This window comes from Crassostrea angulata, chromosome 2 (genome assembly GCF_025612915.1).
Source record: "Crassostrea angulata isolate pt1a10 chromosome 2, ASM2561291v2, whole genome shotgun sequence".
NCBI classification, from domain to species: Eukaryota; Metazoa; Mollusca; class Bivalvia; order Ostreida; family Ostreidae; genus Magallana; species Magallana angulata.
Window position 1 is genome coordinate 32,047,214 of NC_069112.1, and position 14,726 is coordinate 32,061,939.

At 33.9% G+C, this 14,726-nt stretch overlaps 1 long non-coding RNA gene and 1 pseudogene across 1 annotated transcript; both read left to right on the forward strand.

Annotated features, from left to right (window-relative positions):
- Positions 1 to 85: 85 nt before the first annotated feature.
- LOC128170838 (uncharacterized) lies at positions 86 to 11,627 on the forward strand. The gene is made up of 2 exons (XR_008241919.1): positions 86 to 261; positions 9,915 to 11,627. It is a non-coding gene; the product is annotated as an uncharacterized LOC128170838 (long non-coding RNA).
- LOC128170837 (uncharacterized) lies at positions 1,010 to 8,401 on the forward strand (annotated as a pseudogene).
- Positions 11,628 to 14,726: the final 3,099 nt, after the last annotated feature.

Genomic DNA, 14,726 nt, shown 5'->3' on the forward strand with positions numbered 1-14,726 from the left:
CTAACAATATAAAGATAGAAATAAAATTACATTGATGCAAATAAATGCATTTTTGGCAATCATGAACTATCTCCCTTTAACCTTTTTAACCGGTAGGTGGCAATGTTGTAGTAATTTGTACGGGTAGAGTTGTCTGCCCATTTCACCGCTAGGTGGCAGCTTGAATCAAAACAACGCACCCAAAATGAAAGTTTAAAAAGATGTTCAATCTGTAAATAATTCAAGGAATTTGCTTGTGGAATTTAAGCCAGCAATATCAGTGTAAGTGCACTCATCAGATACTTCACTTAGATGCCGAAAATTATATATTGATAACGTTGGTTATCCGATTTAAAAGATAGCGTGGGTTGTTACGTAATGTGTTTATAAGTTAAGAGTAAAGAAGGACTTATACATGTATGTCTCTGAGGATAGTAAACGCAGCTATGCAGTGCCCGAGCTATCTACAGTTATTTGTTAACTAAAAATGATATTGGAAGTTTTATTCTGACATCTATTCAGAATCGCCCAATGTCATGTGTGCGTTGTTTATCAGAATGGCTAAAAATAGACGGAAATAGCGTTCTAAAAATATCATGGCGGATGTTGTGCTTTTGGGGAGTTCGCATATTGTAAAACTGAAACAATATATCGATTCAGATGTGAAATTTAAGAATTTTGGAATTGAAAACATTAGTGTTGAATATTGTGGAATTCCAGGTGGACGACTCGCTAATCCGGATCATATAGAACGTTTTAAAAATTTTAAATGTAGATTTCGTCCAAAGTATGCAGTGTTCCAGCTGTGTGTGAATGACATAGACACAAAGGATATTGTAATTAGCGAAGTCCGCATTATTATCCTTCGGTTTGTGAACATTTTAAAACTTATTGCTAGACGACATTCTGTGAAAATTATTGCACGTCAACTCCTCTTTCGTGAGAAAACACGACATATTTTGCCTTCAATTTATAATAGCTTGGTTATTGAAGCAAACAAACTTTTAAAGCATGAATTGCAACGGATTCAAGTGTCTTTTATTGGAATTTAAAAGGACTTAAACAAAGTGAACATTCTAACTTTAAGGATGGGGTACATTTAAATTGGGAAATTGGCCTTCCGAAATATTATAGGAATATCCGTGGAGCAATTTTATGTGCAATAAACTGTGATGGGTAAGATGGAGTCCAGAGAAAAGGAAATACCTTGATATTTGCCATTTACTTGATGTATATGTGATATTATTTGCATAAATTATTGTTAATTGTGACAGTGAGTGTGATCATCATTAAGGTTTTCCGCTGGGAGCGGAAAACCTTACTATTATTCTGAAAAATTTTCAAATTTCTTATTATTTTTTTTCTTCTAGACGCCAATTTTGATCCTTAATATCTCGCTCGTTTGTTCACCGATTGTTTTGAAATTTTCAGGACTGATAACATGCCGCGTGATGTTGTCGTTGCATATTTTAGTTGAGGAAAATCCCTATCCAGTTTTGAGTTATTCCCCTTTTAGTAAAATTAAACGACTTCTTTTGTCCAGGGGGTTTAGCTTTAATGATGACTGGCAGAGTCTCAAAGATGGGCTGGTTTGGAAGCTAATACATTGAATTTGTGCGAGATATATTTTATTTATTATTTAAATGCAAATAAAAGGGGTGGTATAGATGTTGAAACAAAGGTAAGAAAAAAAATTAAAAAAATTCGCGTATTTTCCGTGTTAGTTTTCTACCTGATAAAAATTTGTTATAACATGTAGTTTAAAAGTTCTTGGTCTTACCCAGACCTTTCATTCGGTATACCGAAAAAGGGGCTGGCCCTTATAATTAGGGAGTTAGAGGCGTCCAAAGTTTCTTGTCAATAGCTTAAAAAGGAATAAAAATTTCTAATGCATTATTGAAGCAAAGTTGTAAAGAAATTAATTTTGAATCCTTCTATAGTATTCAATTTAATGTATTTATAATTTATAGTCAGTATTTGCAGAAACAATTGTTGTCAGTTCGGTCCATTTTTGTGGGGGTGCGCACGTTTATGAGGTTATGAAAGGGCTGCTTGTAATGCACTAACTGATACATGTAGCGCGCAAAAAATAATTCCACATAAAATTCCCAAATGTTTTTATTCATATGTACATTTTCATTTCATATAGATGAACCTCTTTGACCTTATTTTTGTTGTTTGTTTCATGACTGTGCCCCTGTCTATATTTAGATGCATTACGAGACTCAGGTAACCGATCGATAGGAGAGTCGCTAGCTGTATTCAGGCCGTCGCCTAGACGACAGTGCATGTGCTTGTAGAGCTGGACGTACACGTTTAACGCCCCACTGTGTTACTGTAACAGAGACATTTTGAATTGTTTCATTACTGGGAGATGTGTTAATAAAATGGTTCCAATGCAGGTTAATTAAACTCATCTTTTCTACAATACGTATACACATCCGTCTTATAAAGCACAATGTGTATTACTGACATGACAAATGTACGCTGGCAATTCAATACGAGCGCGGTATTGCTCCCGATAGAACAATTCTTTTAAAGCAAAAAAAACAATACTGATTTGCGATTGATATAATATAATTATCATCGTGGAGATGATTTTAAAAAGTGAACTTGATATTCGTATACGATAATATTTGAATCCAAAGCCGCTAGTTTTAAGTTACGGTTATTAGGGATATTAATTATGACTTGCCCCGCGTTTCAGGTTTTTTACTTGCAAAACATCTACAAACGAAAATACCAAACAACCTTCTGCAGCAACTTATAAATTATTTATTCCATACACAATTCTAAAGAGGTGATTAAATAAATTTTATATATGCTTTATACTTGTATTCGCTATCTTCCATGGAAAAAAGTGGCATGGAAAAAATGTTCAATGTTCATCAAATACGCTGTAGCCATAGCAATCGAAAATAATTAACAAACTGTATATCGATAGGTTGACATATCAACAAACATTCAGACCCGCAATGTGTTTTTTTACAAGTTCTATAAAATGTAGACTCAATGACTGAATTCTTTACCGTTTTCCGTCTGGGTTATTTTGAATCACGTGTGTACGTTATGTGTAGCCATATAGATGAACACTTTAAGTGTTTAATTTTTAAAAGAAATTGTGTACATGCAGAGCAATGCAATGCTAGGACAATTAAATTCCAACAATGTATATGGTGAGGCCGGTCAGACTGATACTGGTTCTGCTTGTTCTACAAATAGCGTATTTGGATGTTATATTTTAAACAAATATAAGTATTGCTTTCTTAAAAGCTTACATTTAATATAACATTTTTATTGTAAAGTATTTTATTGGAATCATTCTTAGTTACCTTAGCTGCATATATGTACCGCTCGGTCTGTATCCCGGAAAAATTGACTACCATCCGAAATTTTTCGTACAAGGTCTACATACTTGCAGCTAACATTACCTTTAAAAATACATTTTAGAATTTGCCGCTGTTTATAAATTCATTAAATGGACGCGCAGAATCAAGTGGTAATATGTCGCTTGATATGGGATTTATGACGTCTATTTATATTGTTTTCATTAAAAATATTTTATTATTTCAAGCTTTTGGGTGGAATGAAATCAGTTTCACGTGTTATATGACATAAAGATGTCCTCTCCACTTTTTCTCGCAGCAACTATTTTTTTTTAAAATTTACATAAAAAATTGAATTATCATGGAGTTGCCCCCTCCCCCATTTTGGTAGCATGAAAAAAAAAATGGTATGAAAATCATGAAATTATGAGTGAAATTTTTTAAATTTTGGAAAATTCAATTTTTTGCTTCTCAAGATTTGTTGGATGAGTTTGCCCCCCCCCCTACTTTCAAAAACGATGCTACATGTACGTGCTTGGAAATTACTCATTTCTTTATTCCCCTCTTTAATAAACAAACTAACAAACATAACCGATCCAGATAAATATAATTACATCTATCAAAAATAAACTTCAAAAACAAACTACACATTCATCCTTCACCCACAATATTGCCTTTTCGATATTTGTCATCGTTGTAGACCCGTGTAACAATCTGTTAAGTAGGTGCTTGCACGACAAAGAACCCCTTGCTGATCTACATTTTCATTAACGCATACAAAGAAAAATTATATTTTGATTTATTTTAGAATTTCTTTTGATGTAAAAAAAAAAGAGAAGAAATTGGTTCTCAGTCTCTCTTTATGCCTGTTTGTTCGCGGTTATTCCAAGTTCATTTTGAATATCCTTTTGTAATTTAAAAAATGCGTTGTAAATTTTTTTTCATGCAATATTTCGGATAAAGCAATGGAGAGTTGTTTCTTGAAATTTTATTAGACCATAAATTGTAAAATGCTAACATTGAAAATTGTGCCCGATTTCTTTCTTTTTTTTAAAGGTAAAACTTTATTGATTTAAAAAATGATTCTTTGAGACAAACAAATTGACATAATCAATAAGAGTTTGACAATCTCTAACTGCAGGTCTGTAGCTTTTAGTCAGAAAAAGAATCGGATGGACGACCTAGGACACAGATCGTCCATCCGAATTTCTTGAAAATTGCCATTATTATCGTACGCGGACGCAGTACTCACCGAGACTAAATGGTTCGTATCTTAAGTTTTAAGTTTTAACTGCTTTGAAAGGTAATATTGGTTTTCTGATAATTATGAACATGAATAATTAAATAAAAATGGTTAAAATTACAGTAAAATTACAGGCATCGGTCTTCTCCGTGCGCGGATCTAGAAGGGGAAGGGTTCCAGACCCCCCCCCCCCCCCCCCACAGCGAAATTTCTTTCAATTACGTGTACATTATAAACTTACCAAATATGCCTCGGACATCCCTAGGCAAACTCAAATAACCGTCTGACTTTTCAACCCCCACCCCGGAAAAATTTTCTGATCTGCACATGTTCCCCCTCCTCGAAATACAAAATTATTCTTTAAAACCCCCTGTAAAATTTCCAGGATCTCCGCATATATACTTAGAGATTCATTGGCGCTTGCGTTCGATAAAAATGCGTGTAAAACGTTTGCCAATGGTCTTTTTACCTTCGTACCGGGCATAACCACAGTCCCACTCTGTGAATAAAATGCGGCGAATCAAACTAGAGACAACGTGTTAAGATCTGTATTTGCTTATAAACATGTAGTATCATCGTGCAGATGCACTGTTCAATTATAGTTTTTTTTTACTTTACTTGTAAAATTCAACATCTGTTTCGTAATTTTTTCTCACAGTTTATTTCTTACAAAGTTTTTTTTAGTGATTGACACTTTTCAGACTTTATATGTGATTTCAAAGAGACAGAGTGTCATGTCTCAAGGACTGTTAATCTCTTAAAACAACATTGTGCAATTATCAGATTTTCATTTCTTGGGCATCAAAGACTCATTGAGTTTATTTAATTGTTTTATACATGTATCTGTGAACCTTTCACTCAGCTTACTTATATCATTACCTGTCAATATATACTCATTGTTAAGATTCTTATAAAAAGTTACATGTATGTACAATTGTCAATGCGCAGTCTGGAATACGGCGGCCAGCCCCGGCCACGTCCGACTCCCCCCGAGTCTTGAGTCCGGAGGCCACTACTGGCCATATCCGACTTGTTTGTAACATGTCTGTCTGTTAAATTGTTGTAATGTTGCCATCGTTGAGTCTCGTCCAATAATGTGGAATCCTGCATCAATTGCCTGTTTATTACTCTGGAACTGTATACTGGTGGACCTTCGGGAATACGGCACACCTACCCTTCGTTTTAGCTTACGGCCCACAGCGCGCCACAACCTTATACCTTTTACACTTTACGCCAACATTCCCTCACCCGGTTCGTACTGCACACGACCGATGCAGATCCAGACGAATTCTCTATCACCGTAAAATCTACGCGGTCACAGAAATATAATACTTTGTTTCTCAGTGTTTACACATCTAATATTGTACTATGGTCAGCTATCAATTTTTTGTAATACGTCATAAGTATGACGCAGCTACGACGGAAAACCTAATCGTTGCATGCAACGAGCTCGTCTCTAGTTATGCTTATGTCTTTAATAATTCTGTCAACATCCTCGATTATGTTTATAATGAAAAATCTTGCATGTTTTTGTCTTGGAATTAGGATATGATCTGGTGCTACTGTTAGTTTGGTTGCGTGACACTTGTTTTGTAATGATTTATATATTCAATTTTGCAGCAATCAAAGTACAGATAAGAACAGCTGGAGTGGTAGCTCTGCTGAACTGATCAACTGACTCAGTAACTGGCCTTTGATTGTGTATAACACAGGTATTTTATCATTGATTAAATAATTATCTCCACATTAAATTGTGGTTACAGGTTAAGACATTTGGTGCTAGCCAAGTTTTAATGTGTATTACATTCCATTACAGTCGGTTCAAGCATATCTTTTACAACATACACCATAGCATAGCATAGCATTGTAATCTCATAGCATAGCATTGAAATCTCATAGCATAACATTGGAATCTCATACCATAGCATACAATCTCATAGAATTGCATTCGTCACATCATACCATAGCATACCATTGCATACCATATAAAATTCTTTTAACTCGCTTTTAAATGTTTTTATTTAAAAAAATAAATGTTTACATCATAGATTTGTGGTAAAATTTGGCTTCTTATTATTATACTTCAAAATGTGTGGAACTCTTTTGTGTATGGATGCGTTTTTGTTCAAATCTCATAGCATAGCATAGCATAGCATAGCATACCATACAAGCCCTTCATTTCAATTTCTCATAGCATAGCATACAAATATCATAGCATAGCATACAAATCTCATAGCATATCATTAAAATCGCATATCATAGCATAGCATAAATTTGTAAAAGATATGCATGAAATAACTGTAGGAATGACTTAATATTTTAGTCCTTGTCCGGTACATGTATGTAACAGTGTTTACTGTTATAAATATGTTTAACAGTATTCAGGTAAACACTAGCTTACACTTGGTGTTAACCAAGTGCTATGTATTGAAGTACAGAATAGTGTCTGGACAAAGTAATATTTTGTCATAGCATTATTGACAGTGCTCACTGTGTACGTTATTACATATTTAATGAATGACAGTGTTTACTATATAATACACATGGGATTGCTACTACTAGCTGGTGCTAACAGGCTAATTACTACGCAATATAATGCTGAGATCAGAACATATAATGCTAATGTTAATTATTTTGGAATTTCATCAGTGTTAACTGAATTTTCTGATAATCTAGCTGTGTTGGCAGTGTAACAATTTTTAGCGGTAGCTAAGTAACTTGGGCACGTTGGTGTCTGTTTTGCCATATTTAGTGGTAACTGAATTTAATGAGAGGAAAGTATACTGTGTTAACAGTTATGTTTAATGTTTGTATTTTGCGTTAGCAATTTCAAAATTAAAATTTTTTTTACAGCTCACCATGTCACAAGCGAGGAAAAGGAGAAGGACAGCAGAAAGTTTTAAGGATGAAGTGAAAGAAATCGTAAAAGAAATGGTAGCAGAGGCTATTCCAACAATTGCTAGTGCAGTGGTAGCTCAATTACAACAGAATACACATGTGACAGCTCCAGTCAACGTCAACGCAATCTGCCAAGCAACATCAGTTGGGGATGATGCGATTGAACAGCAGCAGCAGACATTGGACAATGCAAACCAAGTACCTGATTTCGTCGTCTCAACGGCCTCAAATGGTAATTTGCGCAATGTAACAGGTCCTCTGCATGCAGGCCGCCCATTAGGACAAGGTATCGATGTAAAAGTTAAGTAAAAAAATCTGGGCTGAAGAATACATTCCCCTTGGTTCCCTCATTTTCAAACAGAGCTCTGCTAAACTTGAAGCAGTTCAAGGAAAAGATAATTCTTTTACTTTTCAGCAAAAGGAACATAAGTATTACTTCAGAAATCTACAGCAGTGGATGAATGCATTTCATATCTTTGTAGCGGTGTACTGCGAGAAATGCCCTGCGCAAGCGCCTTGTTTAATGAAATACATAGCAACAATTCAAAAACTTAGCAATGATGTAGGGGACAAGGCAGCTTTTTATTACGATGAACAATTCCGAATGTGGAGAGCTGAAAATCCAGCTCAAATGCCCTGGGAAAAAATAAATGCTGAATTACACATGGAGGCATTGCAGGTTGGGTTGAAAAGTCAGCTTGATGGTCAAGAAAAAACATCTAAACAAAAGTCATTTCAACAGCAGCCCTTTCGTGGCAAGTCCAAAAAACCATGCTTCAGCTACAACAACAACAATGGTAACTGTACCAGACCGAGCTGTGAATACTCACACATCTGCAGCAGATGTTTTTGGGAGCATTCCAAGAAAGACTGCCATGGACCATCAGAGTCAAACAACAGAATTTATGGAACCTCCAATAAACAACAGAACCCAACCAACCAAATCAGAAAATGAAGTCAGCCTGAATCCCAGTGTTGTTACTCCTGTTAATGTAAAAGCTTTCGAAATGTGGTTACAAGGTTATGATTCAGCAAAAATCTAAATTTTTGTTAGATGGGTTTACATTTGGGTTTAAGATTCCTTATTGTGGGTCAAGACAGTTTAGACATTGTACTAATCTTCAATCAGCCAGAGAAAACATAAATATTCTTCAACAGAAAATTGATCTTGAAGTTCAGAAAGGGCGTGCTGCTGGTCCATTTTCTACAAGTACGTTACCATTTAGAAACTTTCAAATATCACCACTTGGTTTAGTGCCTAAACAAAAGCCAGGGGAATTCAGAGTTATTCATCATTTGTCATTTCCGGAGGGATTATCAATTAACGATGGTATTCCAAAAGAATTTTCTGCTGTGACGTACCAGACTGTAGATGATGCAATGACATTGATTAAGCGATTTGGGAAGGGGGCATTACTTGTAAAAACTGACATTGAGCATGGATATAAAACATTCCCATCCATCCTTGGGACCATGAGTTGTTAGGATTTGCAATTGGACATGATATTTATTATGACAAGACATTGCCCATGGGTTTAAGTTCCGCATGTAGTCTCTTTGAACATTTTTCAAGTTCATTGCATTGGATTGTCAATAATAAGCTAGGTATAGAAGGTTGTGTACATATGTTAGATGATTTTTTGTTAGTTGGCCCACCCTGTCTTTCTCTATGTACAGGTCAAGTAGAATTATTTTTGCGATTTATGCAACAGATAGGGGTTCCTTTGAAGCAAGAAAAAACTGTATATCCAACAACAATGTTAACATTTTTAGGATTGGAATTGGATACTAATGATATGGAGATTCGACTTCCTATGGAGAAATTGCAATAAATTCGTGAAAAACTTTCATTGTACAAACAAAGGAAAAAGATCACTTTACAGGAACTTCAATCACTCGTAGGGCTCCTTAATTTTGCATGTGCAGTAGTGCAGCCAGGTCGCACATTCCTACGCCGCTTAATTGACCTTACTAAAGGATTACGCAAATCTCACCATAGGTGTCGGCTAAACAGAGAAGCTAAAGCAGACCTTGAAGCATGGTCACTCTTTATTCAAAACTTCAATGGAAAGTCTTTGTTTCTTGAGGATACATGGCAAACATCTATCACTTTACAATTGTACACAGATGCTAGTGGCCTGGGATTCGGTGGTTTATTTGGAAACAAATAGTTCTATGGACAATGGACTTCAGATTGGCATAATTATCATATAACTATTAAAGAACTTTTTCCTATTGTGGTAGCGGTTCAGTTATGGGGACATGAAATTTCAAATAAGAGAGTTTGCTTCTTTTCTGATAATATGGCAGTTGTGCATGTTATTAATAAACAAACTGCAAAAGAAACTACCATTATGAAACTTCTGCGTAAACTCATTGTGCAATGTTTAAAATTTAATATTTTATTTGTTGCTAAACATGTTCCAGGAGTAAATAATGTGCTCAGTGACAAATTATCTCGTTTACAGATAATGGAGTTTCACAAGCTAGCGCCTTACATGGATCATCATTCGACACCAGTACCGGAGGAGATGTTCAAACTCTGATGTCCCTGTCCAAATATTTAGCAGAAAATGCGTTGACAGTATCAACCCGAAATGCTTACAACAGAGCGAAACTAATGTACAAAATTTTTTTATCAAAGTACTTTACAGGTGCACCATTGTTTCCAATGTCAAGTGAACATATTGTTTTATTTATTTCTTGTTGCTATCAAAAACAACTGTCTCCACAAACTGTGACAACATACTTGTCCGCATTGGCACATTTTAACAAAATGGAAGGCTATCCTGATCTAATCCAAGATTTCATTGTGAAACGGACACTGCAGGGGTTTCAAAAGCTCAAAGCAAGACCAGACACACGCCTTCCAATCACACCAGTGATCTTGCAGAAAATTGTAAATGCTCTACCGCAGTGTACCCAATCCTTTTATCAAAAAACACTGTTTAAGGCAATGTTTTTATTAGCATTTCATGCCTTCTGACGAGTGGGAGAGATTACATCAAAAACGAATAATACGTTGAATTTATCAGCAATTTCATTTGCTCATCAACCGAATGGTGTTCCAGAAAGTATGTCTTTGACAATGGTTGATTATAAACATCACAGAGAGAAACCTCCAGTAACATTTCATTTACAGGCAAACAAAGAAAATCCACAATTGTGTGCAGTTTCAGCTATGTGGGAATATAGAGCAATAAGAGGAGATTGTGACGGACCACTTTTCATGTTTCAGGACAAATCACCAGTTTCTAGGCATTATTTCAATCAACAATTAAAAATATTACTCAATTATTTAGATTATGACACAAAACTGTACAAAGGACATTCGTTTCGAATAAGTGCAGCTACGTTAGCTAAATCAAAGGGAATATCAGATGAACAAATTCAATTGCTTGGACGATGGAAGTCAAACGCATACAGGAAATATATTCGCATTCCCTTGTTAAATATTTAGTTTATCCAATGGGTACAAATTATTTTAACAAACTGGAGAACATGGGGACAGGGGCCTCTGTTTTGACAGTATGAAGGTTGAGCTTTAAACTATTATACATTCTGATTACTCGTATTGTTAATTACAGCAGTTCTTTGGGACATATGAAAATGACTGTTATAATTTTTGTTGCAACAATATTGTCCTATATATATGTTTACTAAGAAGCATGGAGTCAGGGGCTTCTGTTTCTTTAGCATGCATTATTTCGATGTTCTATGTAGTTTCTAAACAAAATTTTGTTTTGCTATAACATTATATTACTTATGGTTATAAAAGAAAAACATGGGGTCAGGGGCCTCTGTTTTTCATTTTTGTTAATAGAACTTCATTTTGCAGTTCTAAGTAAACGCTTTAACATGGTTTGTGTTTAAGTATCTTGCCTCAAGTCTAACATCACAGAAACATGGGGTCAGGGGCCTCTGTTTCAACTTAAAAAGGTTATAATGAAATATTTTTGCACAATTATAAGTACTCTGATTGATTTCTGGGTGGGGGGTATTACTTGTTAAGTAATACTTTGGCAAAAGTTGATCCCTCACCTTTGATTTTAAAGGAAATTTTTTAACTATGTTCAAGTGGTAAGCATTGTTTTTTATATTATTTACATGTTGTATATAATTTGTATATATGTGATAAAGTTTATCGTCATTTTGTTATTAAATGACCAATTTCGATTCAATTATGTGTTTTAGTTCATCAATTTAAAATCAAACAAAGCAGAAACATTCAGAGTTAAGAGTTGACAAAAAATTACATTTATGCAAATAAATGCTTTTTTGGCAATCATGAATTATCTCCCTTTAACCTTTTTAACCGGTAGGTGGCAATGTTGTAGTAATTTGTACGGGTAGAGTTGTCTGCCCATTTCACCGCTAGGTGGCAGCTTGAATCAAAACAACGCACCCAAAATGAAAGTTTAAAAAGATGTTCAATCTGTAAATCCCACCTCCCTCCCTAATCAACCGTAATTCGTTTATTATATATCGGTATAGGTACACATGTATTGGTCATTTACGTCATCAGTTTAATCCAATTTGTTTATTATGAGTTTTTACTTGCCTGAATTTTAAGAATATGTTTTTATTCCTTTAGTCACTTATATATGCCTGTAAATGTCTCTTTTTTCTTATTGTATGAATTTACCATTTTATTGTCTGGCCAAAATTTGTTCTAGTCAAACATTGCGTGTTTATTGGTCTACTGTGTCTTCATTGTCTGGATTTTCCATATTTGTCGTGCCAAAAACTGTTTACCAATAACAAACATAATATACAATAGTACTTCATCTTTACATTTCTGTTGTTATTGTTTTACAGCTTCATTTCCTAAAAATATGATACAATATGACACATTTAGTCTTTGTTAAGATAACTGACTGGCGTCATGAGTACAAATGCCTTTAACTTTTGACGACAGAATTTTCAATAAAATGACATCAAAGTTGTGGTATTGCAAACCATTTTTTTCTTTTGATGTTGTTATTGTTTTGAGGGGATATTTTTGCGTTTTTTTTCTTTCGAAAGGTGATATTAGTTCTCTGCGTACGTAAGCATTGCACACGAATTGATGGCAATATTTCATACAAATGTGCTTGTGGTATTTTCAACCCGCCTAATATTAATAAAAAATTAATTATTATTTCTCTAGACCATAAATGAAACACTGCGCTGTGATATTAAGCTATTGTGCTAACGTATGCTTGTTTTTACATCCGATGTATACCTTCAAATCTATATAAAAATCATCTGTTTTCATTCTATAATTTGTAGAAAATATATGTTGTAAATAGGGAATTTTCCATTTTAGTATCACAGGCAAAAAATCGGCTTTCATTTCACATGCATTACGATACAGCGAAACGCCATGTGTACGCTGCACACTGGATGGACATGTGTAAATGTTTGAAGTACGATTATAATATAACTATATAACTATATATATAACTATATATATATATATATATATATATATATATATATATATATATATATATATATATATATATATATATATATATATAAAATAACTTATAAGTGATAGTCTGTATGCAATATACTGTGTCTTATAGTGTAATTAGACACGCCCTATTCACGTGTTACATGTATGTACAATACTTTGTGTCATTTTCCGTACCAAGTATTTGCTTGACATGGTTGGTAATTTTTTTTATTTACGGTCAGTCATGATATGCTTATAAATTCACTGCAAGTTTCATAGTATAAGCAACTCTATATTTATTATATATTTGTGCAAGAAAATGAAAATATATAAATTTCAAATACCTTGTAAGGCGCAAAAGCGATATTGATTTTACGATTATAATCTCATACGGATTAATAATTCCGTGAAATAGTGAAAATGCAAAACGATTATACAATGCAAGAACACATCGCGTTAATTGTTGTCATTTTGATAATAAACAAGAAAATTTACCTACAAATAGATTATTTCTAAGCCAAAGAATATTTCTACCGTTTTAAGTTAACATTCTCGCACTGAAGAGTTCTAGCTGTCATGTTGTAAATTATGAATTAACTGAGAATACGAAATTCAAATAGCTAGTTCTTATGTCGTAAATATTGTACTAACACCTACCCAGTTAATTCAAAATTTACAACATTAATCAAAAATATTGACAGAGAAAAAAATAATGAATTGTGAAATGAAAAATTGATTTAATGAAAATATATGAATTCCAATCAACCTTACCTAATGGAAAAGAAAAATAAATTCCTTAAAAGCAAAATGATATAATCTTAATTGGATTGAACGTAAACTTAATACATATACATATGTAAATCTGCCGTACACCACTTTCATTTTAAATCAATCTCATTGACAAATGAAATTGTTTGATTTACATGCACGCGGGCTTTCACAGATTTTTTCCCCCACGAATTGACTCTGACTACTTAAGATCGAAAAAAGGTGATAAAGTCAACAATAACACGAATTTCGATGTACCTATGTAAACAATAAGGAGATTAAGCCAGGCCGAGATTCGTATATAAGTTGTTGAAATTATGTAAATAGAAAAATATCTGCAAGTGTGTAAAGTCTCAAATCTGACAGCACAAAGAATTGATTTAATGAAAATATATATGATTTTAATTCAAGCTCCTAGAAAACACACCTTGTTGGATAAAAATCATATACGATTGCAAATCAGGAGAGATTCTTTTTATCATATGTTTTACCAAGTATTTTGTGAATCTTAACCTTTTTTTTAAAAATTGTAATGGTGCGCTGCACAACACATTATCTACCAGACGTCAACAACTTCAAGCATGGAAAAAAAAGTTTCTTGAAGTTTAACAAACAGACACTTTATTTCCGACCAGTTTTTATTGCATTAATGATATATAACTGAAACAACATCAAATGTTTCACATTTACAACTGTACAGTGATATCCAACGCATATTGAGATAAAAAATATGATGAATATATACATATTTTTGTTTTAATCAAAATTGTAGATATACAATGTATGAGAGAGAGAGAAAAGAGAGAGAGAAGAGAGAAAGAGAGAGAGAGAGAGAGAGAGAGACACGCATGGGCATGATAAGTGGTGTGTCTAATCAAGAAATCATTAAAACATATTTCTTATCAAATTATCAGACAACGGCAATAGCGACGAACGGGAAGTAACTCTGATATTATTTTTGCTCGTATTTGATCAGGTGGTCACCAGAACAGGATTAGCCATGTTTTGGGCACGCATACCAAACAGCTAGAGATTGTGTAACTTCTTGTTGTCAAGATTTGCAAATTTATCT